Consider the following 27108-nt stretch of genomic DNA (forward strand, 5'->3'; position numbering starts at 1 on the left):
GACATTAAATCTCATCATGCCAAGTAAACTTATCTGATCATTAACATAACTTGCTTTCACATTAAAGGGGACCTATTATGCCCATTTCTGCAAGATACAAAATAAGTCTCTTATAACCCTAGAATGTGTATGTAAAGTTGCAGCTCAAAATACCCAACACAGTTTTTTATAACTCTTTGAAACTGTCCCTTTTAGGCTTTGATCCAAGTTGTGCCATTTTGGTGACTGTCACTAATGTACTTTAATGTAATTTTAATAATTTTATTCAATTCAAAGCAACATTCAGGCATCAGGTTAAGCCACAAAAACTGTTGTATGTGTTGGATGATAACTTTTTTCAATTGATTAATTCTGCATGATCTAGGCATGGGCTGGTATAAGTTTCTGACAATATGAAAACTGGATAAAGACATAACGATTTCAAAGTATTGCGGTATTGTGATTACAGCTCTAAAATATGTTCTTTTTAAAGATATGTTCTTTTTCTTTTCTTACAACTTGAAAAGGCATCTTTGGATATCTTTCTTTTTGTATATAAGTAAGCCACTGCACTCTTTAGGTCCAGAGCATGCTGGTATGTTGGTGTGTAAGGGATTTGTTTTTCAGATGATTAACGAATCATGGACAGGTAGCTTTTGATGTGGAGGGTTGTTATCTGCTGGAGATACTGTTGCCATAAAACACATAGAAAATGTGGGAATGGTATATAGGAATGGTATAACAGAAATTTTTTAACAGTTCTAGAACCCTGACTTTTCCAAATCATGGTAAACTGCAGTAAACCTTGAAACCAGTTATCGTTGCATGCTCAGCATGATCCTTTGAGTTATAAATTTATTCAGAGAGACCTAATTTATTTACTTGCAATGTTCTAAATTATTTGTTAAACAAATTTTACAAAAACCACAGCATACATAAATGTTAAAATAGCAAAATAAAGTGTCAGGCCTAATAGGAGTAAAACATAATTAAAAGAAATCAATTATTTATAAATTCATTAGTCATTGTTAGGGGTGTAACGAATCACAACCCACAGTTTGGAGCACCCATGACCCTTGTAGGTTAATCCAACATTTATAACAATTACAGAGAGATTGTCTGCCGCGTAATTCAAATTACATGTATGAAAGCATTTTGGCTTCTCTGTAAAATATAATGATGATGGAAAAAGTTGTGGTGGGACCCTACCTAAATGCTTTCTTAGATTAATAATTAAAGGTGTTTTCTGTCACTGTTTGTTTAGCCTGCATTAATGCATTCAGTGTAAAACTGCACAATTAAACATTAAAAGATTGTGATCTCAATTCAAACCCATGCAACATAAATGATAAATGATAGTGATTTGCATGTTTATTAATCCTTCGATGTGCTGCATTCAAATCTGCATTTGATCGAGAGAGTCAGTTTTTACACTTTTCAGTCTGTTACAAACAATTATATAACACAGAAGTACTGGGATAACAGTTTATAGTTCAGATATAAACACTGGTGTTTATGGTAAAGATTAAAATCAACTTTTATTGGAACTTGACACTGGTGAATGTTGTAGCAATTACATTGTTTAACCAATAGGTGGTGACAAAAAAAATCAAAATTATGTCACTGAATAGGTTTTCAAAAATGATCCACCTATAATGGAACATGAAGTTTTACGTGTGAATTGTTGAATCATTAACTGAAAATAAATATGATATGCTGTACAAGATTTCTATATTTAGCATTAGCAACGGTAGAAAAGACAATTTTCTTATTGAACATTTTCCTTTTTTTCAGCTGGTTCTTTGATTTTTCTCTTTATTAAATGTTTCTAAGGTTCTAAGTTACGTTTGTTAAAACCAATGGTTTTTGCAGTAATATTTTTGTATAAATGGACACCAAATGACATTTGTCTCCTCCCTTTTTTGCTGATCCGAAAAATGGTCCAATTCGTGACCCAAAAAATGTAGTGTGATCTGAACTGTGAGATTTGTGATCCGTTACACCACTAGTCATTGTCAATGGTTACTTGTGATTGAATCAACAATGCTTTCATTAACTTAAGCTATAGTTGAAGTCTGACAGTTGAACTGAATTATTAGCCCCGTTTATTTTTTTCAACAATTTCTGTTTAACAGAGAAGATTTTTTCAACACATCTCTAAACATAATAGTTTTAATGACTCATTTCTAATTCTAACTGAATTTAATTTCTAAGTGATTTCTTTTATCTTTGCCGTGATGACAGTAAATAATATTTTACTAGACAGTTTTTAGGACACTTCTATACAGCTTAAAGTGACATTTGAAGGCTTAACTAGGTTAATAAGGTTAACTAGGCAGGTTAGGGTAATTAGGCAAGTTATTGTATAATGATGGTTAAAATATAGCTTAAAGTGGCTAATAATTTTGACCTTAAAATGGTTCTTAAGAAATTAAAAACTGCTTTAATTCTTGCCAAAATAAAACAAATAAGACTTTCTCCAGAATAAAAAACATTATAAGTAATAATGTGAAAATTTCCTTGCTCTTTTAAACATCATTTGGGAAATATTTAAAAAAGAAAAAAAATTAAGGCTAATAATTCTGACTTCAACACAATAATCCTACAAGAGCTCATTAGCAAAATAAACCTGTTGTGCCTCAACACCTCTCCCTGTATTTGGATCCTGGATTTGACACCTCCATCTGTGTTTGGAAGTCCTCAGTCAGTTCATGTCGCTGAAACTTAGGCACTGCCACATTAAGTACAGGATATAAAGCCCACGGCTCTTCACACTGATGACTCACAACTGCCCTGGCAAGTTTAGATTCAACCACTTCATCAAGTTTGCGGATGACACAACTGTGGTAGGTTTCATCAGCAATAACAATAAATGCCCTACAAAGAGGAAGTGGCACAACTGGTTGGACTGTGTGGTGCAAACAACCTGCCCCTCAACATGAAGAAGACAAAGGAGGTTGGGATGGACATGAGGAAAACCCTGTTAAACAACATCTACTGATCATCGACTGTGCACAAGGGAAAGATCTCTCCTAGGCCACTAACATGATATCACTTTACAATAACAACAGAGCTTTCTCTTCCCTCACCGACTTAAAAGGGTAAGCTTTCTCCACCAGTTCTCACAACATTCTACAAATGCACCATTAAGAGTGTGTACCTGCATCACTGTCTGGTAGGGGCATGACGATACATATGTGTAGGAACCCATTTCAGTACAGGAATTTCGGTTTGGTAGTTGGTACACATGTATACTGAATGCAACCCTTGTTTTACATAGGCTTGGGTACCGAAACCCAGTGCCATTTTGGCACTGGTACCTTTGTAACCAATATGCACCGGACTGATGCATTTTGGTGCCTAATTCCAGTGCCGCTGGTGCTGCAACAAGAACGTAAGCATCAGGGATTGTATCAAAGGCACACATAAGTATGCGTTTAATTCTAAACAGCAAAGATAGAAGGCAAAGCGCGCAGTACGGTGCATGCGGTGAGCGACTCCCTTCATCAACACGCATGATCGCATTCAACTAATTTGCTTAAACTAAGCATTCTAAAGTATGGCTAAACTGGCTATATTTTACAAGCAAGGATTCTGACACACCAACATGCAGCAGATGCTTTACATAAGTTGCGTGTAAGCGAGGAAACACGTCAAACTTATAAAACTTGAGGGCTCATGAAATCAACTTAAAGGTGAGGAATGGACTGTCTTTGACAGCTTGTGACATCATCTGGCACTTTCAGTGAGTATGTTTACATGGACACCAAAATTGTGATTTTAATATGACTAAGACAATACTCTGATCAAGATTCTACCATGTAAACAGTGATTTTTGATTATCTTAAAGAACCACAGACACAAACTGCGGAGGAAACATTTATAGGCTGTTGACACAATAACATTAATGGATCTATGCGCTATAACGTGTAATTGGGAATCATGAATATAACATTCAAAAAGCAACTCATGTAAACACCTGAATCATATTATTGTCTTATTTAGATTAAGTCAAATCGTTAGATCACTGATGTCCAAGTAAAAGTATTCACAAGCCCCAAACCCAGAAATAAGGTGTTCCCTGATTTTAATGACAGCCTTTCCACAGGTAAGTAGTAAGCTGATGTAATGTTAATAGCACAATGCAAATCTTGCATTCACGTTAACAAACAAATGATCAAAAGAAATATATTTATGCAATTCAAATAAATAAAATTTGAATTGATGTGCTTAAAAAGCTTTAAAAAATTTTAATTCTGTCATCATTTATTCACCTTTCACCTGTTCCAAAGTTGTTTTATTTTTTTCTTCTGTTGAGAACAAAAGAACATAAGCTAGAAACTAAAGAAGCACTGATTGCAATTTTTTATTTCATAATTTTTGTTAAGTGTGACCTGACGATACCCGCTGACACCGTTTATTCCTCTTAGAACTACAATTATAAATAATTATACTAATATAATAATCATAGTAAAAAATTAAAATCAAAGTTCCCTCAAACTGCATAAACATGTGTAATTTTCCACAGGCTATAACCATTTTTCTCATTTCAAAATAGTCCAAAGGTAAGCATATACTTATATTGTTATAATATATTTTGTTAAATAATTGTATAGCTTTGTATTGTTTTATAGACAGGCCTATTTATTTTCAGGTTTTGTTTTATCTTGTTCTATGTGACTCTTATGCGACTGATGTTTCTCTCTCTAAGGTTGCTTTCACACCTGTGAATAGATTCTTTTGTTCTGAAACAGGGATATTAAAATTGTTACAAAGTTTACAATTTGTTCCTGGTATGGTTCGCTTTCACACGGCAAAGCTTCTAAATGGACCAAAATAGCTAAAACAAGTCACTTGCGAGTAAACTCTCCTCACATTGGTCAGAGTTTCAGGGTTTAATTTGAGTACCACTCAGCTGTCATGCATCCTTATTTAATTTATGACGATAAGCAATAAGACATTATAAGTGAAAAGCTGTGCTTTAATTTTGAATGGTGACACCCACAGATATTGTCATCAAATATAATTCAGTAGGAAAACTTTCTCAGACATGGATGTTAAGATTATGCATTTAAGGCTTCACATTATAGAGAGAAATAACAGATAAACCAAGACTGCTGTTCGGTCAATTTTCCTAACGGATAAACAGCTCTCGTTAATATTTCAACATGCTTTCCATTTCAAATTTGACATGAAATGCATATCTACCAGAAGGAATGACATAACGCCCTACTCATAATTCTGTCTTCATATAACCGTATATATGCCTATTACATACCCATAATACACTGTGATTTAGCCTGGTTCAGATCGTATTATTTTCTCACTACAATCGATCCGCTCCAGAGTTTGTCTCAATCGAGCCGAGAACACCTCATTCAGGCGATCTTGGACCAATTGTTTTGCCATGGATCCGAGCGCGATAGCTGGATTCACATATGCCAAACAAACCGCGCTAACTAGGGAAACGCACCAGGTTCTGAAACAAAAGTCTAGGTGTGAAAGCACATTAGAGTCTGAACACAATAATCACATATGTCTAGCAGATTTCTTTCCTCATGGCTCATGCACCGAACAATTTAAAAACTGCTTTAAAGAAAAACACTTAATATGACTTAAATTACATTTATAAGGCACCTATGATGAAAATCATCTTTTGGAAGTTGTTTGGACAGAACTGTGTGTAGGTATAGTATGTCCACTGTAGGCATGTGCTGGTATAGGATTTGACGGTATGATAACCTTGGATAAAAATATCACGGTATCACGGTATTGTGATCACTGCTCTAAAATGTATTATTTTTAAATGTCTGGATAAAAAACAAAAACGTTTTCCCCTTTGAATACAATGTATTTTATTTTTTGAAACATTTATACATCAACAAGACAGGACGTGCGCAAAGCAACTGGGAATAAAAGATCTGTTCAGCTCACTGTGATCATCAATCATCATAAAATGTGATCAAGAATGAGTTTTACAAGTTTAAAAAGTTTTTAAAACAGTGCATGCTTGTAATGAATTACAGCGATTTTACAATCTTTACTTTATCACCACAGGCGGATGTCAGAACAATTATAAAAGAAGACGCTTCAATCCCAGTTTGTGGACGTTAAATGAGGTTTATTTTGTACATCAACATAACCGATATCCATACATCAGTGGATATTAACGTGTATCCTGTCATATTTGCATGCAAAAACAGTGCAAAGTTAAATGCGCATGCTGTGTGTGTGTGTGTGTGTGTGTGTGTGTGTGTGTGTGTGTGTGTGCTTACTGTAGTATTTCTCACAAATGTTACGCGAGATCTGCTTCCCTCACGTCTGTCACTGTTCTGTTTATCTGACAAAGCCGAGGCAGAGTTTAAGGCACACTCTGACAGGAACGTGAGAACGGTGAGCGAGGAGAACTAGCATTAAAGGCACAGGCAACCAAAACAACAACGTGGTTGTTCAGAGCAGAAAATCCAATATTCTGAAAGGTATAATAAATAATCAGATGGGTGTTTTGAGCTGAAACTTTACAGACACATTCTGGAGACTCAAAAGATTTATCTTAAATCTTGAAAAAGGGGTAAAATAGTAGGGGTGTCAAAATTAATTGTTTCTTCGGTGCACCGTGATGCAGACTCGGACAATTCGGTATCGGTTCAGTAATAATCATAACCGGTTATTATGTAGTGACTTCATTTATCTCAAATGCGCTATGTCGCCGTAGCTTACTATGGTGAGGGAAGCGAGCGCGAGCATTTACAACACTCCAACTGCTTAAAAATGCAGAAACTGTGCACAATTTCGCTGTTTGTGTTTTCTGGACAGTCTTTCACTGACACTTACAGCAGAAGCCCCTATATTTCACTGCGATTGAGAGAATGAACGTTAACTCCATTTCTTTCACTCTCACTGTGGCCCATTTGACCTGCTGGCGTGACCTTTCCTCTCCTCTCGGCTGTTACAGCGATACTTCTGGATAGAGACATGAGCGAGTGTCTGCACAGTTTTCTCCACCGTGTCTATCATGGATTGGCTGCTATTTATCAGTGTCACTCATCTGTAAAGAGTGCAGCGTGCAAGAGCCAATCGCAGCCCTTTTTGTTGAGCGTGTGACCAATGAAAGGGGGGTAAAAGAACTTGGTAGGCTCAGAAAGCGAGCAGGATATCTATATTTGTTTATTTGCTAAAAATGCTCGTGTTGTTTAAAGGTACAGTTTATTTATCTGACTGTTTGTAATAAAGGTCAAAACTGTATTACAAATAGTATATAAATATATTTATACCTTTTATTGCAAGAATTGCTGCTGTGAAGAAAATATCAAACTGCGTATGGAAAGCATCGTCAATGCACCGTGATGCACCAAGATATCGAATTGAACTAAATCGATGGCATGATAATAGTAACCGAACCAAACCGAGAAACCAGTGTAGGTTCACAGCTTTATAAAATAGGTGCCCTTTAAACATTTAAATGGCAGAAAAGAAAAGCACAACCTAATGAATTATGTATTAAAGCTGAGGTCATTTGACAGTTATGTTTAAGTTTATCGCGGCAAACATTTTCTAAGTGAAGTTTCACAAATTTAGAGAGGAGCACGTGATAGGATTGACTACAGCAGATTCCTATCACTAATCACTAACTAGCCAATCGAACCATTCTAAATTTAATATAAATATCCAGCATAAACTTCATTCATCTTCGTTTTGGAAGACCCGGAAGACAGCCAGCGACAGAAACAAGCAAGCTATATTCCTCAAACATGGAAAAGCACCAAACGCTCACCAGAAGCAGCAGCAGCAGCAACAACTACAACAACAACAACAACAACAACAACAACAACAACAACAACAACAACAACAACAACAACAACAACCAAGCTAAAGAGAGCGGAGCTCTCCCCGAAACCTCAGCCGAGGATCAGCGCCAACTCACCCAGGCTGGAAATCAGCCTGAGACCGAGGCTACGGTGAGAGGCCGAAAGCCAATCCGTTCAACAGCTGCAAGTATCTCTCACGGACTTCAATCTCCATCCCCGTCAGCTACAAATCTTCAACTACCTTCACCAGCTTCTTTGTACACTTCAGTAACATCTTCACCAACCATCACCAGGAACATGACAGCAAATGAACTCCGCCAAATCATTACAGACGCCGGTATCTCCATTACAAGCTGATGCAATAAGACTGAACTCCTCAAACTGTACACATCCATTTCCTCATCGTTTCCGCCCACCAAGAACCATAGACTGTAAAATATATGGACGTAGCATCCGTGACGTCACCCATAGGTTTCTGAAGAGCGCAAAAGAAGCTACAAGTAGGCGCGGCCAACTGTCGCCATTTTGTTCGCGCGTCATCGCACCCACGGCGGGATACTAAACAAGGGCAAAGAGGCGGAGAGTGAGCGGGGCTCCAGACACCTGCTGGCACTTTGCTTAGACCTGGCAGACAGACTTTACTTTGGGAGAAACGCTTAATACTTCATTACCTGCGACTCGTTTGTGTTCTGACCACATGTGCTTGGCTATACACTATATTAATAAAGTGTTTAGACTTTCAAAAACACTGTAGTAATACAGTGAGCCACTAAACATTGTTCTTATGACGTTTTTCTACAGGAGGAAAACGCGAATTACTTCCAAACACTTCAAATATAGTCTGTGTGTTAGTAAATGCAGGACTATTGATGAACTCCAGCATAACACTGTATGATAACGCTTCAGATGACTGTTCTAGAGCCTACAGCTAAACAATCTGTCACATTCTAGAGTGCTTTACAGCTCTAAAGAACATTATAAATGATATATGATCTTAAATAAAACACACACATCCATAGAGATGGTATATAAGTATATAACTTTACTCACATAGGAAACGGAGGCCACATGAATGGTTTGTGAGCACAATTAAATGCACACAGCATCCCATATCATCTGATAATTGTAAGAAATAAGTCCAAAAGGCAGCTGACTGTGTAAAGCCACATAAAACAAAACAAAAATACGATGAATATGCCGAGATCAGTGGCTAATCTGCCGGATTCAGCTGAGGTGAAGTGACGGCAACCAGCGAGACCTAGCTGTCACTCAAGTGGCCACGCCCTTAATTATGCAAACTTAAAATAACCTAAAATAAAGGAAATGGATGAGTTATAAAAAAATTTACCCCCCTCACAGTTGTCATGGAGGGTAATAATAGCTATATGAACCAAAATCGTTCTTTGTACCAGGCTGTAAACACCTTTTTTCTGCTGTAAAGATGGCCATTCTAACAGTGGGCTAAATTGCAATTTGCTCTATTATGGAGCCAGGACTAGCGGAATTTTGATGAATTGCAGTTTTAGTTACTTCCGTATTGGCTTCCCAAGGGAGAGCGGGAGGTTGCCGCTTGCCAAGAACACTAGAAACACTCGCTCCCGCGACGCCGCTTATCCTATTCACAGCACTTCTTCGCCAGCCTCTAACCAACCCGGACCTCCAAGGAAAGCACCTGGAAAAACCAAGACCATCAAAAAACCACCATCTCAACACCACCAAGATAACAGGAGCATTACAGAAACCACATCCACACAAACCAAGGACATTAACCAAGACATCTGCTCAACCTTGCAAAGCAACGCCTCTTTTCTCTGGCCTCTAGCGCCCCATTCTAGCACAACCTCTTGCCCTCCTCCTCCTGCTACAAATCCTATACATTTTTCACTTCCCTCCAACCTTTCATCCTTCATCGACCCACATGATCCACTCTCACCAGCCTATAAGTACCAGTTTTAATGTTCCCCTCCCTTCTTCCTTTCCTCGCTCCAATATTCCGTGTTTTATGCCCTCTTCATCCCCTCACCAAGCACTCACATCCAATACTAACCCTCCCCAGCATCCTACTCTCCCCACTCACATTTCTTCCGCACGTCCCCCCTTCACTCTAGCAACTTTCTTACCCCTCCCTATCCCTCAGAACGCTTCAGTCCTGGAACCTCCACCCGTCTCAAATACAATCAGGAATCTCATCATTTCAGAGATTTCGAATGCTCGCACCTGAATCAGATCAACATCCGCATCCAGTGCCTCTTTATTCAGATATGATATTCCCATAAACCACCCCATGCATCACCTGCACCAAACATCTATTTCCCTTATTTTAACTGCAGTAGCTCCCAGAACACTACAAACATATATCACTGCATGGAAAACATTTCCATTCCCTTTACAACACATCATTTCCAAATTTTTCCTTGCTCACAATCACTTCATTCATCACATATCTCCACTCATACAAAAACATACAAGCATCCATCAGAAGCTATTTAAGCGGCATTTAATTGACCCTTCGCTAAGCCACACCCAAAAACCGCCACCCACCAATTCTGGCTTAGCAACCATAGCTATGCACAGAGGCTCTGTCAAGCTTTCGAGCAAGGGAAACAGGCCAAAGCGTTGTGCATATGGATTGTGCAAATCTGACACCTGGTATCCTAAAAGTTTAGACAAGGTGGTGGAATTTTTTCCCTTTTCAAAACCAAAAACCCAAGAGGAGAAATGCCAGCGTGGATCAAGCTGTGTGAGGGGTGCTAAAGGAGCGGAGTTAAGTAGGTTTTGTTTTGATATTCCTGACACATTCAGTGACTGACGGCAATAACTTTTTTAATCTTACCCTAAACAGATCTAAACTGTGTTTCCTACAGAAATACAAAGCAGGTTATGTTTCACAGGTGTCTTATTCCTTTTTTTTCGCTCAATAATAAGAACACTGCTCCGTTTAAGCCTTCGCCATAGTAACGTTAGTCATACTAATAGCGAATAGGTCATTATAAGTTATTGATCTGGAAAATACGAATCTGTTGCTAACTTTACTGAACTTCATATTTCCATCTATTTCAAGCTACGAATATATGAAATTACAAATCAACAGAACAAAACAGAGATGTGATCACAAACTGAGCACTTGGAATAAATATACTTTACCCGTAGCTGTTTTTTATTAATTTATAAAGAGCACACAAACATACTGACAGTAATGGTTAACTTACTGTACACTGTTACGTGTCAATGATGCTCTTTCTATGAATGAACTATGTAAAAGCTCGGTCCATGCGTGTTTCCTCGTCGGTTAGTAACGCTATTTCATTGCACAACAATAGTCTCTCAGGCTTTTTGGCTAAAAATAGAGAAATCACGGTTTAATTTGTTATTATTAGAATATTTTTAAATGTCACCTCTCCTGCTGAGCATTAGCTAAGCTGTTGAATGGTCAGCGTATGAGGCGGCTTGGCTAAGCTAGCTTAAATTTTGATTGAATTATTTTCTAATCGGTTGCCTATTATGTCGTGAATATACCCCTGTAATGCATACTGCACTACTTTTGTGTCTGGCATTCTCGGATATCACATCTGTTTGCCAAAAATGACATTATATCCCTGGCAATGTCTGACACTGGCACATACACATTGTAAAAGCCGTGCCAGGTGCGAAAACTTGACAGGAGTAGCAACAGGAGAGCGAGGCTTAGCGAAGGGTCAATTCTTTCACAAGTTAATATACGGCTCTACATCAGATTCCATAGTGAATTCACAAACCAGCCTTCTTATTAAAGGCATCCAAAAAGCCCACCCCTCCCTCCCAGACTCCAGGCTGCCTATCACACATGATATACTGTCCAAATGCATTTCCACAATCCGTAAAGGCTATTTATCCACACACACAGATCGTACTCTGGACTCTGTTCATACTTTCTTTTTTCGGACTCCTAAGATGTTCCGAAATTTCCATAACTTCAAAATTCGAGCCCAGCATCCACCCCACTTTGTCAGATCTAGCTTTGGTTGACGGGGAAACAATGTCCTTCCTTATCAAACAAAGCAAAACAGATCAATCCCGCAAAGGACACCTCATTTACATTTTCGGCATCACCTCCTTTACATGCCCATTCCAAACACTCCTAGCATACATTCATTACAGTAAAAACCCTCAGTCCCATCCCCTTTTCCTCCCTGTTTGTAGATGACTTATCTCACCCAGTAACACGCTTTTGGTTCCAAAAACACCTAAAAGCAGTCCTTCGCCTTTCAGGCTTTTCACCAGAAACATACTTTAGCCACTCATTTAGAATAGGAGCTGCCACTACTGCAGCACATAAAGGACTATCACAACAGCACATACAGACTCTGAGAAGGTAGTCGTCGGATACCTTCAAGTCATACATTCGCCTCAGCCAGAGTGATCTCAAAGAAGCCAAGAAGACTCTTTCCAGAAGGAGTCATTATGCTAGCTTATAATTCAACTACTGCCGCTAGAACTAGCCTCAATAGCTCAACTTATCCGAGCTGTTACTTCGAGCTTCGAGTCACGTCACTGCCCTTCCCAGGACCTGGATTACCCTACCTTATATATGTATATCAATAAACTCTTTTATTCATATAGATTAATATACAGGGTGCTGCTACCAGAGCATACCCTTTCCCGCCAGGACTCTTACAGAGCCCGCATCTCCTCTACCTTTCTATATCCTTCTTTCCTTCTTCTGAACCACTATATCCAGCAGCCGGATATAGCACTTCTCTCTAGCCTTTTGGGGGGCATTCTTTGAATACACAGCTGCCGTCCCAACACGATATCATTTTTGGGAAGTTATCGAGAACTACCTGATCTCGTATCCATCCCTCCTAATGCTTATTGACCAGGCGGGAGCCTTGGGCTCATCTATCTCCGAGCTCAGGGTTCTCTCCCGGGACAGCAAGCCAAACCTGCTAAAATAGTCAAGCATTATCTAAGTGTGAACTCTTGAAGTGAAGTTTTACAAACTAATCCCTTCTCCCTCCTCCTCAATTCTAAGTTCAGGCGACAAGGTGGCTAAGCGGCTAGCACTGTTGCCCCACAGCAAGGGGGTCGTTGGTTCAAACACTAGCTGAGCCAGTTGACACTCTCTGTGCGGAGTTTGCATATTCTCCCCGTGTTTGCGTGGGTTTTCCCCAGGTGCTCCAGTTTCCTCCCACACTCAAAAAACATGCAACAAAAGTTAAAGTCATAAGCACTTACTACGTACAATCCGGCGCAGTTAGCGGTCTACTCTTGGGAAGTTATTGAGAACTACCTGATCTTGTGTCCCTCCTAATACTTATTGACCAGGCGGGAGCCTTGGGCTCATCTATCTCTGAGCTCAGGGTTCTCTCCCGGGGCAGCATGCCAAACTTGCTAAAATAGTCAAGCATTATCTAAGTGTGAACTGCATGCAGCATGCGGCAGTGAGTGTGAGCACACGCATTTCAATGGCAATGCTTCTTGTGCAGCCGCTAACAAACCAGACCAACTGGACCGGTCACCGGTCAAGCGAAAAATGTGTTTGAGACAGGACTTTGATTTTGACTACACAGAGAGCAGCAGCACCTGTTTGAGCAAGCTATGCTTTCAATCTCCTTTTTGCTCACGGCTGTCATTCAGTTCTCACTAATCAAGACAGAAGTATGTCAAATTATCAGATAGAACCGTTTAAACATGGAATTAAAATGTATACAAAAAGTATAACAATTGTTTTAATTAGTAATAAAGCAAGCAACACAATCTTGTGTGATAAGCATTCAGCAAATATAATTTTTTTATAATTTAATTAAATATTAGAACGAATAATGAGGGGCATCATGGTGGTGCGGGTGATGCGGTGGCGCAGTGGGCAGCATGTTCACCTCACAGCAAGAAGGTCACTGGCTCGAGCCTCAGCTGGGTCAGTTGGCGTTTCTGTGTGGAGTTTGCATGTTCTCCCCGTGTTCGCGTGGGTTTCCCCCGGGTGCTCCGGTTTCCCCACAAGTCCAAAAACATGCGGTATTGGTGAATTGGGAAGGCTAAATTGTCCGTAGTGAATAAGTGGGAATGAGCGTGTACATGTATTGGCCCGTTTCCACTAAGTGGTATGGTTTGGTTTGGTACGCTTTTATGGCCGTTTCCACTGTCAAAAGGCGTACTGAACCGAACCGTACCGTACCACTTTTTCAGCACCAAAAGGGTGCCAAAAGGCGGAGCTAGACGCACAGCTGAAGGCTATTGGTTTACAGAGATACGTCATTCGCTTACGCAACAAGCCAGAATGAAAACAAAAAACCCGCCATGTTTGAAATACACAGCCGACGAGCTGAGACATTACAGCGGAATTATATATACATATGATAACGAGCCATGGTCGATCCGGGCTCAAACAAACCTTGTCGCCATCTTGATGAACAGCCACAAAGCCATGGAGTAAAGCAGAATCTACCCTGTGCCTCGTATTTTTTATGAGGCTGTCTGAAGTGCGAGTGGTTTCGCTTTCTTCCTTGCGTTCGCCGCGCGTCTATATCTGAAATAACAAACTTCTTGAGCTGATGATAAAAACCTGCGCTTGATTATTGACGTGCTTTCGAAACTCGATCCTGTCAGACACTGACAAACACGGGAGTGAAGCGCGAAAAAGCAAACGAGGAGCCGGAATAAAGGAGCACATTATTTTTTAGCAAACATAAACAAAATGCCATGTATAACTATTATCTTCAACTTTTGGACTATTATGAACTGGGAATGACGGAATTACTGTCTAACAGAGGCTACATGTGCTGCTGAAGATTAAAGACACAGATGAGAGGTTTTCACTGACTGTGGGCTGTATTTTGTGTTGTTTTTGAACCTAAATAAGCACTAAATGTCTGCTATGTGTAGTTCTTCTCTAGTTGGTAACATATCGGAGACTGTAAGGGGTTGTACGTGTTTATATATGTTCATTTATTTATTTAATATAATTACAGACATCACAGTAGGCTATTTCGCACTGTCATTGATCTGCAGTTATAATTAACTCATGTTTATAGAAATGTTAGTAAAAAACATTTATACACAAGTATTTATGTGTGTAAAGCATCTGTTTTGTGAGAAGTGCTTCTCATTTGGTATGTGAGTGAGCTGTACAGCAATATTGTGGACATTTATTCGAGCGAGAATGACGTCGACTGAAACTTTCTGTCATACACCACGCCCACCAAAAGGGTACGCTAGGTAGTGGAAACGCAAGCCTGATAAAGGTGACCCGTACCAACCCGTACCATACTGTACCGTACCAGTCAGTGGAAACGAGCCATATGTTTCCCAGTTATGGGTTGCGTGTGGAAGGGCATTTGCTGCGTAAACCATGTGCTGGATAAGTTGGCGGTTCATTCCGCTGTGGTGACCCGGATCAATAAAGAGACTAAGCCGAAAAGAAAATGAATGGATGAATGAATAAATCATGGTGGCGCAGTAGGTAGCATGATCGCATCACAGCAAGAAGGTCGCTGGTTCGAGCCTCGGCTGGGTCAGTTGGCATTTCTTTGTGGAGTTTGCATGTTTACCCCGTGTTCGCATGGGTTTCCTCCAGGTGCTCCGGTTTCCCCCATAGTCCAAAGACATGTGGTATAGGTGAATTGGGTAAGCTAAATTGTCTAGAGTGTATGGATGTTTCTCAGTGATGGGTTGCAGGTGGAAGGGCATCCGCTGCGTAAAACATTTGCTGATAAGTTGGTGCTTCATTCTGCAGTGGTGACCCCTGATTTATAAAGGGACTATGCCAAAAAGAAAATGAATGAATGAATGACTAATGAGCAAAGCTTATAAACTTCTGATAAAGCGTGCATCCTGCATAAATCTGTCCCCTATGCCAATGGTCCCCAACCCCCAGGCCACAGACCGGTATCAGTTTGTGGATTAATTGGTGCCAGACCGCAGAAGAAATCTTTAATTATTTCTGTTTTATTTATTATTCGAGTCTGAACAATCTTTTATTTGAAAAAAAAAAAAAAATAGCATAATTTTTTAAATGACTGAAATAGCCATATCTATTCATATTACTCATCACTATTTTAAATATAATTCAAATCTATTTAAAAGATAATTCACTTACAATTTTTTATGTTGTAATTTGTTTGATTATTACATTAATAATTATTTTATATTTATTTAACACAACTATGCATTTAAAAAAAATGCTGTAAGGATGCAACGATTAACCATGCTTTAATTCATCATGGGTAATCTTTTATCGTAAAGGCTTCTCAACAACGCATTTCTGCACAGAACAAAACTGCTGCAACTAAACAAATTTTGCCAACTGAACTGTGCGCTATATCCAAGCTTGTACACCGAGGCAAATACACACGCACACTGGATTAACTATGGCTGAGGCTATTAACTAAGAATAGTTCACTCTTTCCAGGTGCACCTAGTTGAAAGAATAGTGAGAATGCACCGCGAACCACGTGACAAAAACTGACCGTTCAGCTTCATACTTTGTATGGAATATACACATTTCTACTCCAAAGAGAAAAAATACAAGATGAAAATACCAAACAAGTTCATAATACAGTTCAGTGTTTCCCCTACCATTAATTTAGGGGGGCGCCCGCCCTCCCAACGGCTTTCCCCACCCCCAGCCCTCCCAACGGCTTTCCCCACCCCCTTGAAGTCAAGTTAATTGTACTTTATATATAGCGCCAGATTACAACTTTTAATAAACAAGCTAAATAGCTAAATATGTAATATCTTATTTACACAACAGCATGTCATTTATGTCTCTACATGGTCGCGCGATTACAAATTTCTGCTTTCTGAATCGCGCCAGGTGCAGTTCACAAAAGGCCCGTTTCCACTGAGTGGTACGGTACAGTACGGTTCGGTTTGGTACGCTTTTATAGCCGTTTCCACTGTCAAAAGGCGTACCGAACCGAAGCTTACCGTACCACTTTTTCAGCACCCTTTCGAAAGGGTACCAAACACGAGAAAGGGTACCAAAAGGCGGAGCTAGACACGCAGCTGAACGCTATTGGTTTACAGAGATACGTCATTCACTTACGCAACAAGCCAGAATGAAAACAAAAAAACCGCCATGTTTAAAATACACACACAGCCGAGAGATTACAGTGGAATTTTTTATACATATAATAACGAGCCATGGTCGATCCAGGCTCAAACACACCTTGTTGTCGTCTTGATAAACAGCCACAAAGCCATGGAGTAGAGCAGATTTACCCTGTGCCCCGTAGTTTTTTTACGAGCCAGTCTAAAGCGCGAGCGGTTTCGCTTTCTTCCTCGCGCTCGCCGCGCGTCTAACATTATATCTGAAATAACAAACTTCTTGAGCTCATGATAATAACCTGCGCTTGATTATTGATGTGCTTTTTAAACCCGATCCTGTCAGACACTGACAAACGTGAGAGTGAAGCGCGAAAAAACAAAGGAGAAGCCGGAAAAAAAGGAGCACATTATTTTGCAGCAAACATGAACAAAATGCCATGGATAACTAACTTATTATCTTCACCTTTTGGACTATTATGAACCGGGAAAGATGGAATTACTATCTAACAGAGGCTACATGAAGATTACAGACACAGATGAGAGGTTTTCAGTGACTGTAGGCTATATTTTGTGTTTTTGAACCTAAATACGGACGAAACGTATGCTATGTGTAGTTCTTCTGTAGTTGGTAACATATCGGAGACTGTAAGGGGCTGTATGTGTTTATATATGTTCATTTTATTTATTTATTTATTTTATATAATTACAGACGTTACAGTAGGCTGTTTCGCACTGTCATTGATCTGCAGTTATAATCAACTCATGTTCATAGAAAAGTTAGTAATAAACATTTCTACACAAGTATTTATGTGTGTAAAGCATCTGTTTTGTGAGAAGAGCTTCTCATATGATATGTGAGCGACCTGTACAGCTTTGTAGACATTTCCTCGAGCGAGAATGACGTCAACTGAAACTTTCTGTCATACACCACCCCCACCAAAAGGGTACCCTTGTTAGTGGAAACGCAAGCCAGATAAAGGTGACCCGTACCAAACCGAACCGTACCGTACCATACCAGTCAGTGGAAACGAGCCAATAGCCACTCTCAGCTGTATGGGAATGAGAGTGCACGCGCCACACCTGACAGGACCGAAGAAGCATGTGCACTCCCGAATATTACGCATGTTTATTGGTGCGACTTGCTTGAGTGATGCTCTTTGTTGCAAGTGCAACCATTGTATTTCAGTGTTTTAAGCTGCTGTGACACGAGCAGAGTGATTGCCGTTATCTAGTGTCTCGTCCAATCATATGACCTCTCCCAGTAGCTCCGCGAGTCTCCCGCAAATTTACACCGGCTCCATGAGCCCCAAAAACAGGTTAAAAGACCCAGAAATCTTGGCGAGGCGAGTGAATGAGAAAGAGAAAAGATTGCGATAGGCACAGCGATGGTCTAAACATTACATTTCATAGGTTAAATGAATAGAGCAGCAAAGATTTGGCAAGTGCAAATCCTTCACTCTCTCTCTCTCCCTCATTGAGTAATCTGCTGTCAATAGTTGGAGACGACCAAAATATTTGAATAGTCTTGCATATTTAGGCCTTTTTACATATAACAACTGAAAGTTCTGTGTTTTTGACAATATTGCAAAAGTTACTAAAAGCTGGCTGGAATTATTAGAGAAATAAAACTTAATTTATATTTTAGCATGAATATTATATAATATAACTTTTTGTAATATACTTAGGCCTATATATAATATAATAGGCCTATTTCCTTTTAGTAAAGAAGTATAAGATTTATAGGTGTGCATTTTAATTCTTCTGCATCAAACATACGCTCCAAACTTGTTCTTGATTGAGACATGTTGAACTTTTCTTTCATCATTTGCAATGTTTCCAGATTGCATTATTTGTAATTTCATTCATTCATTTGATTTCTTTTGTTTGTAATTTTTCCTACCAATGTTTATATCTGTGTTTAGGGGTAATATGCAGCATCCTTAATATTCTCTTAAGGGAAGAGCTTCTCGTAAGGTTCATATTTAGAGGGAAAAGGTGCTTTTTGCATTATAAAACTTGAAGCATTAGAATCGGTGCTCAGTATCAGCCGATCACTATGACAAAGAATCGGTACTCTGTATCGGCTACAAAAATCCTGATCGGAGCATCCCAAGCTTTGACCCAACTTGGCTGTCAGAGCGACAATACTCTCCCTGGCTGTACAAGACTGCTCGTAGTAATTAAGTCAGCAAATACACCTTTAGGAAAAAGAAGCATACTTAAGTAAAGGTCAAATATAAAAGTATACTTTATTTAGTATGTATACTTATATCAATATCTATCTTCCAGAAGCCCATAAAAATACACTGCAGTGACAAAAGCTGCACACTTTGTGGATAAGAAAGATATACAAAAATGTTAAATTATAGCTTAACTCTTGTACAGTTCAAATAATTGTTCAGTCATTTACTGCTGTCATTAAAAGAAACAAATTAACACCATGATGACTACTTGTATTAATCTAAACAGTCGCGTCGCACATCACCCCCAAAACTGTAAACCTAGGGGAAACACTATAGTTGATCAAAAGTGCCTTTCAGACAGAGGTTCGTCAGCCTTTGACTACTTTTGTTCTCTTTAAAAGGGAAATACTTAGCTAATATGATGCTTAGATTTACACAAATAATATTTTTTTTATTTATTCTTATTTTTATTTATTCATTATTTGGTCATTTATTTTAATTCAATTCAATTCACCTTTATTTGTATAGCGCTTTTACAATGTAGATTGTGTCAAAGCAGCTTCACATAAAAGGTCATAGTAAATTGGAACAGTGTAGTTCAGTTTGTAGTGTTTAAGTTCAGTTCAGTTTAGCTCAGTTCAGTGTGGTTTAAAAATCACTACTGAGTTTTCATGTGATTTATAAACTAGTCGTGTTTTGATGTTAAATTTATGATTGCATAATAATCATGATAACCACGAAACTGTAGTTATTGCTCAGGCTATAATTGTTTAACCAAAATCTATAATCGTTACATCCCTATATTCACAACTTTTAATAACGGTAAAAAACAACAAACAATTTCCCTCAACTCCAACCACCAAATTCCTCTCTCAACCCCTATCCAACCCCAAGCCCCTAAACAAAAATATTTCAACACATTTCATGTTTCAACAAGGCCTGCTACAACTGTTTTCAAAAGACTCTTCACATGATGGATTACAACCTATATGTGCTCTAGTCTACATGAACAAGTAGGCTATACATAGGTGGATGAGTGGGCTTCGCATATGATACTCTCACCTTTTCTCGTGTGCAGTTGTGAACTGGACAGTTTAGTTTTGTACTGTTCCTGCTTAAACTATCCATGCCTTAAATGTCTACACTACGACACTGTTTATTAATCTGCACTATGTTTGCACTTTGTAATTCAGAATAGATTTTATGTATTTATAAAGTATTAAGGTTTGCTATATGTAGGACCAGACAGAATCTGCAGACATTTTTTGCTATTTTTGTGGAAAATTTTGTAAAAAAAAAATCTGCGGATTTATGTGGAATGATTTTGGGAGAATAATAACTAAAATATTTAATATATGAAATTAAAAAAAAAAATTTCACAATGCAAATCCAATTAGAACCTTTTTATTTTAATATTCCTCTTGTTCATTATTATTAGCTTATTGCTAATTATTACTTTACTAATTGATATAGAAGGATGAATTTGCAGTCTCAGCTAAATATTCTATGCAAAATTAATGTCTATAATTTTAAACATTAATAAATATAAACTACAGCAACATTAAAAACACCGTGGTTTTCCAAAATAGTTTTGAATTAAGCATACTTCAGAAACAGTAATATTCTAATCTTGATTTTGAGAGACGTGCTCAAACGAACCATATATTACTAATAGCCATGCAAGATAAGCATGCCATACACTTCCAAATGAAATCACAGAACTTTTCTACCCAAGTATAACAGCAAAACTTGTATCTACGTTACTTTGCCAGATTTACAAAGTTTACTATACACGCCTTAATCAAATTAATATAACTTTATTGTTGATAAACGAACGTGTCCAGAAACGGAGCATTAGCACACACAAACATTAGCATTAACACAAACCTGTTGCTTTAAACTCAAGAGGCGACTTAACTATAAGACTACTAAACTAAAACTTTACCAAACTGTAACCAAAATCGTGTTTTACAATACTTAACCACTAACATTACACATTTCATGTTTAATTTATAATTATTAATTTTACGGCGAGTTGTTAGTTAACGTTAGCATTAGCAGTTAGCGCTGCCAGCTAGCACTAGCTCGACCTAACTTAAAGGTTTTATAAAACCTACAAAGGTAATTGTTTCAAACTAATGTTATACATCGATCCGTTTGCCTGGCTCATAAACGGTTTAAAACTTGATTTGTATCTATATACATAATTATTCATCACTCACTAGAGCAGTTTAAGCCATGCTAAGTTAACCAGTAACGTTAAGTTAGAAAGAACTTTAAAACGCACAATAATTTAAAATCAGTCAATTGAGTAAAACTGAATAATAATTGTGATGAAAATGTGTGCTCACAGCTTTAACGGAGACCTCCAGCAGAAAGATTGGATGATGATTCGTGGATGTTAAACGTTTGACAGGGGTTATCCACCCATGAGCTCAACTACACAAACACTACATCAACAGTATGCTGAACAGAACACACCCACACTTACATCTGCTGTTTATCACAAAATATTTTATTTTTATTTTATTTTATTTTATTCACTAACTGCCTGTTCAATTCAGAATTGACTAGTTTGGACTGAAGCTGCTTCTAAATAAAGAAGTAATCTTAATTAATCTTAACTAACTTAAAACCTAACTCATTCAGCCAATATAGCCTAAATGTACAGTGCTCAGCATATATAAGCACACCCCTCAAAAAATTATCTTTTAAATTAATATTTTTAATAGGAAGCTATACAATATTATATTTGTGCATACACATTAGATTAGTCAGTACTGAAGCCAAATCTGAAGCTTATCTAACCAAATAACTTACGATAACGGTCCAAAAACTAGTACACTCAAATTTATATGTTTCAGTTTCAGTTTCCTTTTATTTTGTCATTCAAAACATCACAATAAAATTGTAATGCAGAACGAAATTACGTTGCAACAGACCCAACAAGAACATAAAAAACATCACTATACAAACATTATAAAATCCTGACATGATAGACAAGCCTTATAAATTCATAAAAATATAAAAATATAGTTATATAAAATATAACCTAATTTAAAAAGAAATCTCAGTAAAGAGTAACCTAATACTAAAATACCTATTTCACCATTTGTTATAATAGTTATAATATTAATAATTTATGCTAGTTTAACTATTTATTGATTTACTATTTTACACTAGCTATCAATAGTGTTTAAGAATTGGTCTTATTCAAAAGTCTTATAATGACAGGATAAAAACTATCACGAAACCGCACTGATTTGGTCCTCAGGCTTCTGTAACGCCTGCCTGATGTCATAAGCGTGAGCAGGCTATAGCCAGGGTGAGTTGGATCCCTTAAAATGCTATTTGCCCTAGACAGACAACGTCGTTGATAAAGTTCCTCGATAGATGTCAACTTGACTCCAACAGACCTTTCAGCTGACTTTATGATCCTCTTGATGGTGTTCTTGTCAGATACACTACTATTCTCATACCAAAGGGAGATGCCATTAGTGAGAACACTCTCAACAGCCCCTCTGTAAAAAGTTGTAAGAATTGATGGGCTGAGGTGTGCCCTTTTTAACCTTCTCAGAAAGTGCAGTCGTTGGTGCGCTTTCCTTGCAAGACAAGTGGTATGGAGAGACCAAGTCAAGTTCTCGGTAACGTGGACTCCCAGGAATTTAACCTGCTGTACAGTCTCCACCGCAATATTGTTGATATATACAGGGGAGTAAATGGGGCGTTTCTTCCTGAAGTCGATCACCAACTCCTTGGTTTTTTCAACATTCAGAACTAAGTTGTTGTTACTGCACCACTCTGTAAAGAGCTTTACTTCCTCCCTGTAATTCCTCTCATTATTATCTCGGATGAGACCCACTATTGTGGTGTCATCAGCATATTTAATGATGTGATTAGTGCTAAATTTTGCACAACAATCATGGGTCATCAGAGTGTATAGCAGTGGGCTCAAGACGCACCCCTGAGGGGAGCCTGTATTCAGCAGAGTGGTAGATGACGAAATACCCTCCGCTCGCACAAACTGTGGCCTGTTTGTCAGAAAGTCAAGAATCCAGTTCCGAAGAGGTGTATTCAGACCTAAAGATGCTAATTTATTGACCAAGTGCTGAGGAATGATAGTATTAAAAGCAGAGCTAAAATCAACAAACAGCATCCGTACCGATGTATTTTTATCCTCCAAGTGTTCAAGACTCAGATGCAGTGCAGTGGATATAGCATCATCAGTTGACCTGTTTGGCCGATAGGCAAACTGAAATGGGTCTAGTGAAGTAGGCAGGATGGAGGTGATATGTCTTTTAACCAGTCTTTCAAAGCATTTCATTATCAGTGAAGTTAAAGCTATTGGCCGATAATCATTTAAAGAAGTAACTGAAGGCTTTTTTGGCACTGGGATGATAGCAGATGTTTTGTAGCATGATGGCACAACAGCTTGATGCAGAGAGATATTAAATATGTGGGTCAGTACATGTGCAAGTTGTTCTGCACACCCTTTAAGAACTCTGCCTGGTATTTTGTCAGGCCCTGCCGCCTTACCAGCATTTAATTTCTTTAGGGTCTTGCGGACATCAGTAATATCAAAACTTAGCACCTGTTCGTCATGCTGCAATGTGGCCTTCACTGCTGGTGTATTATTAACAACATCAAACCTTCCAAAGAAGTTGTTAAGATCATTTAGAAAGTCAATGTTATTTTCGCAGGACAATGAGATGCTTTTATAGTCTGTGACAGACTGAATACCCTGCCATAAACGTCTCGTGTCCTTGTGGTCCTGGAAGTATTCTTTAATCTTATTTCCATGGGCTCTTTTTGCCACTCTGATTGCCTTATTCAGATTGGCCCGAGCCATGTTGTGTTATAGAAAAATATTAAATACAAATTTAAAATAGAGGGAAAAATCAAGAGAAGGAATATTTTGCTTGAATTTAATTGTATTAGCCTATCTTTTAATTTCTAAATACGTTTGTTGAATAAAATATTATTTTTAATAAATATATCTATATTTAATATAATATTTTAATAATATTTAAATAATATTTAAATAATATTCATATAAATAAATTATCCAAAATGTAAATAAAATGTGTTTTTCATTGAAATTGGATATATAAATGTTTATTAAATCATATTATTATAATATTAATATTAAATAGCCTACTGTAATTGATTTATCATATTAGGGAAAGTAGGGAAAATGTAAATAAGTTATTTTCATGTAATATGCCCATTTCATAATCATTTTTAAAGAATATACAAGGTTTATAGAAGAAACTATATATACGGATACATTGCTAAAATTTAGAATGGGACTTCCTCACTCAAGGATGAATATATTTATGGCCCCATAAAGTCTAAAAGATGTTTTACAATTCTGGATTAAATAACACTATGGATGCTTGTGTTTACTGAATCAGAGGAGGTTTTATTGGTCAAATAAAACTGATGCAATAAAGAAGGCACATAAAATACAAAGTAATGTCACTGTGGTGATGTTTTTTTAAAATGTACTGATATGTATCATTTAGGTACTAATATGTACATGTCGGCTCCCTAAATGTGTCTTTAAGGCAGATGTTTTAAAACTGGGGTCCAGGACATGGAAATATGAGGGGGTCCTTGGAAAACCTATTTTTGGTATAAAAGAAACAAACAAAAATGAATATTATTGAACATAAATAATGTAATCATTATAGCAATAATTAAAAAAAAATGCAAAGACTGACTGAACTCAAAAATATAAAAAATAAAATAAAAAAATAAATAAATATGATTTGAAACTAAACTAAATAAATAAATTCAGTACTATAAACAACTAATAATACAATGTAATAACAATGTAATAAGAAAACAATTATTTTAAACAAATATTTTAAGACCCGTTTATAACATTAAATGGGAATGAAATATCATTTGTAAATATTAGTTCTATGATGAATTTAGTATTATGAGTTGTTTTGTATTAAATTTACGCATTTGTTTGTGTTTGCCTATTTTTTTTTTTACATCATACGCTAAAAGAAATGAAGGGGCAAAAATATGACAATTAAAAAAATAGATTCTGAAAAGAATTCAGTAGGAACGTATATTATTTACGTTTATTATAGTATTAATATAACAATATGAATATGAAAAGCCTAATAATAATTATTATTATTATATACTATTTATTACATTATTACCGCAAACTATTGGCAGTTCATTCCGTTGTGGCAGCTTAAAAAAAGAGGCGAATAAGCATAAGGAAAGGGAGTGATTGAGTAGCATAATCTTTTTACACATTTGTTTTGTCCATAGACTGTAAAAAAATACTTCTTTTTTTTATCATTATGCGCCCCCTGGGGGAGAACATGGTTACAGTCACGTGACATCTCAGAAGGCGGAGGCAGTGGAGCAGAGGTAGTGCAGAACTTCTTCTACATCAGTGCGCCGAAGCGAAGCGTACTTCAGGTTCGTGTTTGTAAACAGTGATTGTTGCAGTAGAGGAGTCATCTAACCATTTCTTATTTCATCCGCTCTTTAAAGTAAGTACATCAGAACATGCGTTTGTGCTTGTGCACGTACAGAAAAACATACACAGAAACATTGCAACACGTGTACTTGATAGTCAGTGATCTTTAGCCTGGTTTAGGTTTAAGGGATTGTGCTTTAAGCTTTTAGTCTTCACCTTTTTATAACAGCAGAGCATCTGCAGACAGAACATATTGAATTTTAGGAAGGGACTTTGTCGCAACTTCATTCCATTTTGGCAGATTTGAACTAGTGATTTATTATTTGCACATTCATAAACCTATATGACTGTATAGTTAACCTTATGTTTAACATGTATGAAGAAGAGAAACCTCATTTTTATTTATTACACGAAATATTTCTGGTTTAGAATTCCAGATGTGTAATAATGTAATTAAGGTTATATATATATATATATATATATATATATATATATATATATATATATATATATATATATATATATATATATATATATATATATATATATATATATTCATACAGTCTTATGCAAAAATGTGTGCGCCCCTCTGTGGCTGCATAATAATGTGCTCTTTCTTCATAAAAGAAAATTGCAATGAAATACCATTCGGTTTTCTAGTGAAAGCTAGATAATGTCATGTTTTTTAGACAGAAATATGTAGTGTAGCAGTATTGAGATGTGTAAAATTAAATTGAAACTTAGGCTAAGCAAAAGTTTGGGCACTCTCTTTTCTGTGTAGATTTTAAAATCTGTAGACACCTAATGCTGATTGATTACAACACAAAATTGATCTAAGTGACTCAGTGAACACTAACAATCCTAACACAGGTGCAACCAATCATGAAATAGGATATTTAAGAAAGATGATTGCTAGTTGTGCTTCTCCTTATTGTGAACCTGAAAGTAACAACATGGGAACCTCAAAATAACTGCCTAATGACCTAAAATCTAATTCATCAACATGACTTAGAAGAAGGATGCAAAAAGCTATCACAAAGGTTTAAAGTCTCTCTCTCAGAATCAGAAGTATGGTAAGAAAATGGAAGGCCACAGGAACCGTTATTGTGCAGAAAAGATGTGCTAGACCAAAAAAAAATATCTGAAAGGCAAAGGATAGTTTGAATGGTCACAGACAAACCACAGACCACCTCCAAAGAGCTCCAGCAATATCTTGCTGCTGATAATGTCATTGTACATCATTCCACAGTCCAGCATACTCTTCACAAAGAACAGCTAAATGGAAGAGTGATGCAGAAAAAGCCTTTCTTTCTGGTGCCAACCAGAAGAGTAATTTGAGGTAAAGGCTCGTCTGAAAAAGCCATTTTGGAAAAATTAATTGTGGACAGATGCCACAACCATAGGCATTGCAGAAAAATAACATCATTTCAGGTGAAGAACCTGCTCCCTGTAAAATATGGTGGAGGGTCCATCAGGTTGTGTAGATGTGTGGCAAGCACAGGTACTGGAATCCTTGTCAGAGTTAAAGGTCACATGGATTCCATTCATTATCAGCAGATTCTGAAGAACAACGTTCAGGAATCAGTCAAGAGGCTGAAGTTATGACAGGGTTGGGTGTTTAAGCAGGACAATGACCCAAAGCACAGTTCCAAAACTACCAAGGAAT

At 37.5% G+C, this 27108-nt stretch overlaps 2 protein-coding genes across 3 annotated transcripts in view; one reads left to right on the forward strand and one right to left on the reverse strand.

Annotated features, from left to right (window-relative positions):
- stat5b (signal transducer and activator of transcription 5b) overlaps nt 1–21443 on the reverse strand; it is an 89877-nt gene extending 68434 nt beyond the window's left edge. For both annotated transcript variants that reach the window (XM_056469821.1, XM_056469822.1), the window contains exon 1: nt 21346–21443. The gene's annotated coding sequence lies outside the window, so the exon portion shown is untranslated. The remainder of the gene's footprint in view (nt 1–21345) is intronic.
- A 3938-nt stretch (nt 21444–25381) lies between these two features.
- Nucleotides 25382–27108, forward strand: part of oplah (5-oxoprolinase, ATP-hydrolysing) — an 83712-nt gene continuing 81985 nt past the window's right edge. Inside the window, exon 1 of the mRNA XM_056469375.1 lies at nt 25382–25515. The gene's annotated coding sequence lies outside the window, so the exon portion shown is untranslated. The remainder of the gene's footprint in view (nt 25516–27108) is intronic.

Source organism: Danio aesculapii, chromosome 12 (genome assembly GCF_903798145.1).
Source record: "Danio aesculapii chromosome 12, fDanAes4.1, whole genome shotgun sequence".
Lineage (NCBI taxonomy): Eukaryota > Metazoa > Chordata > Actinopteri > Cypriniformes > Danionidae > Danio > Danio aesculapii.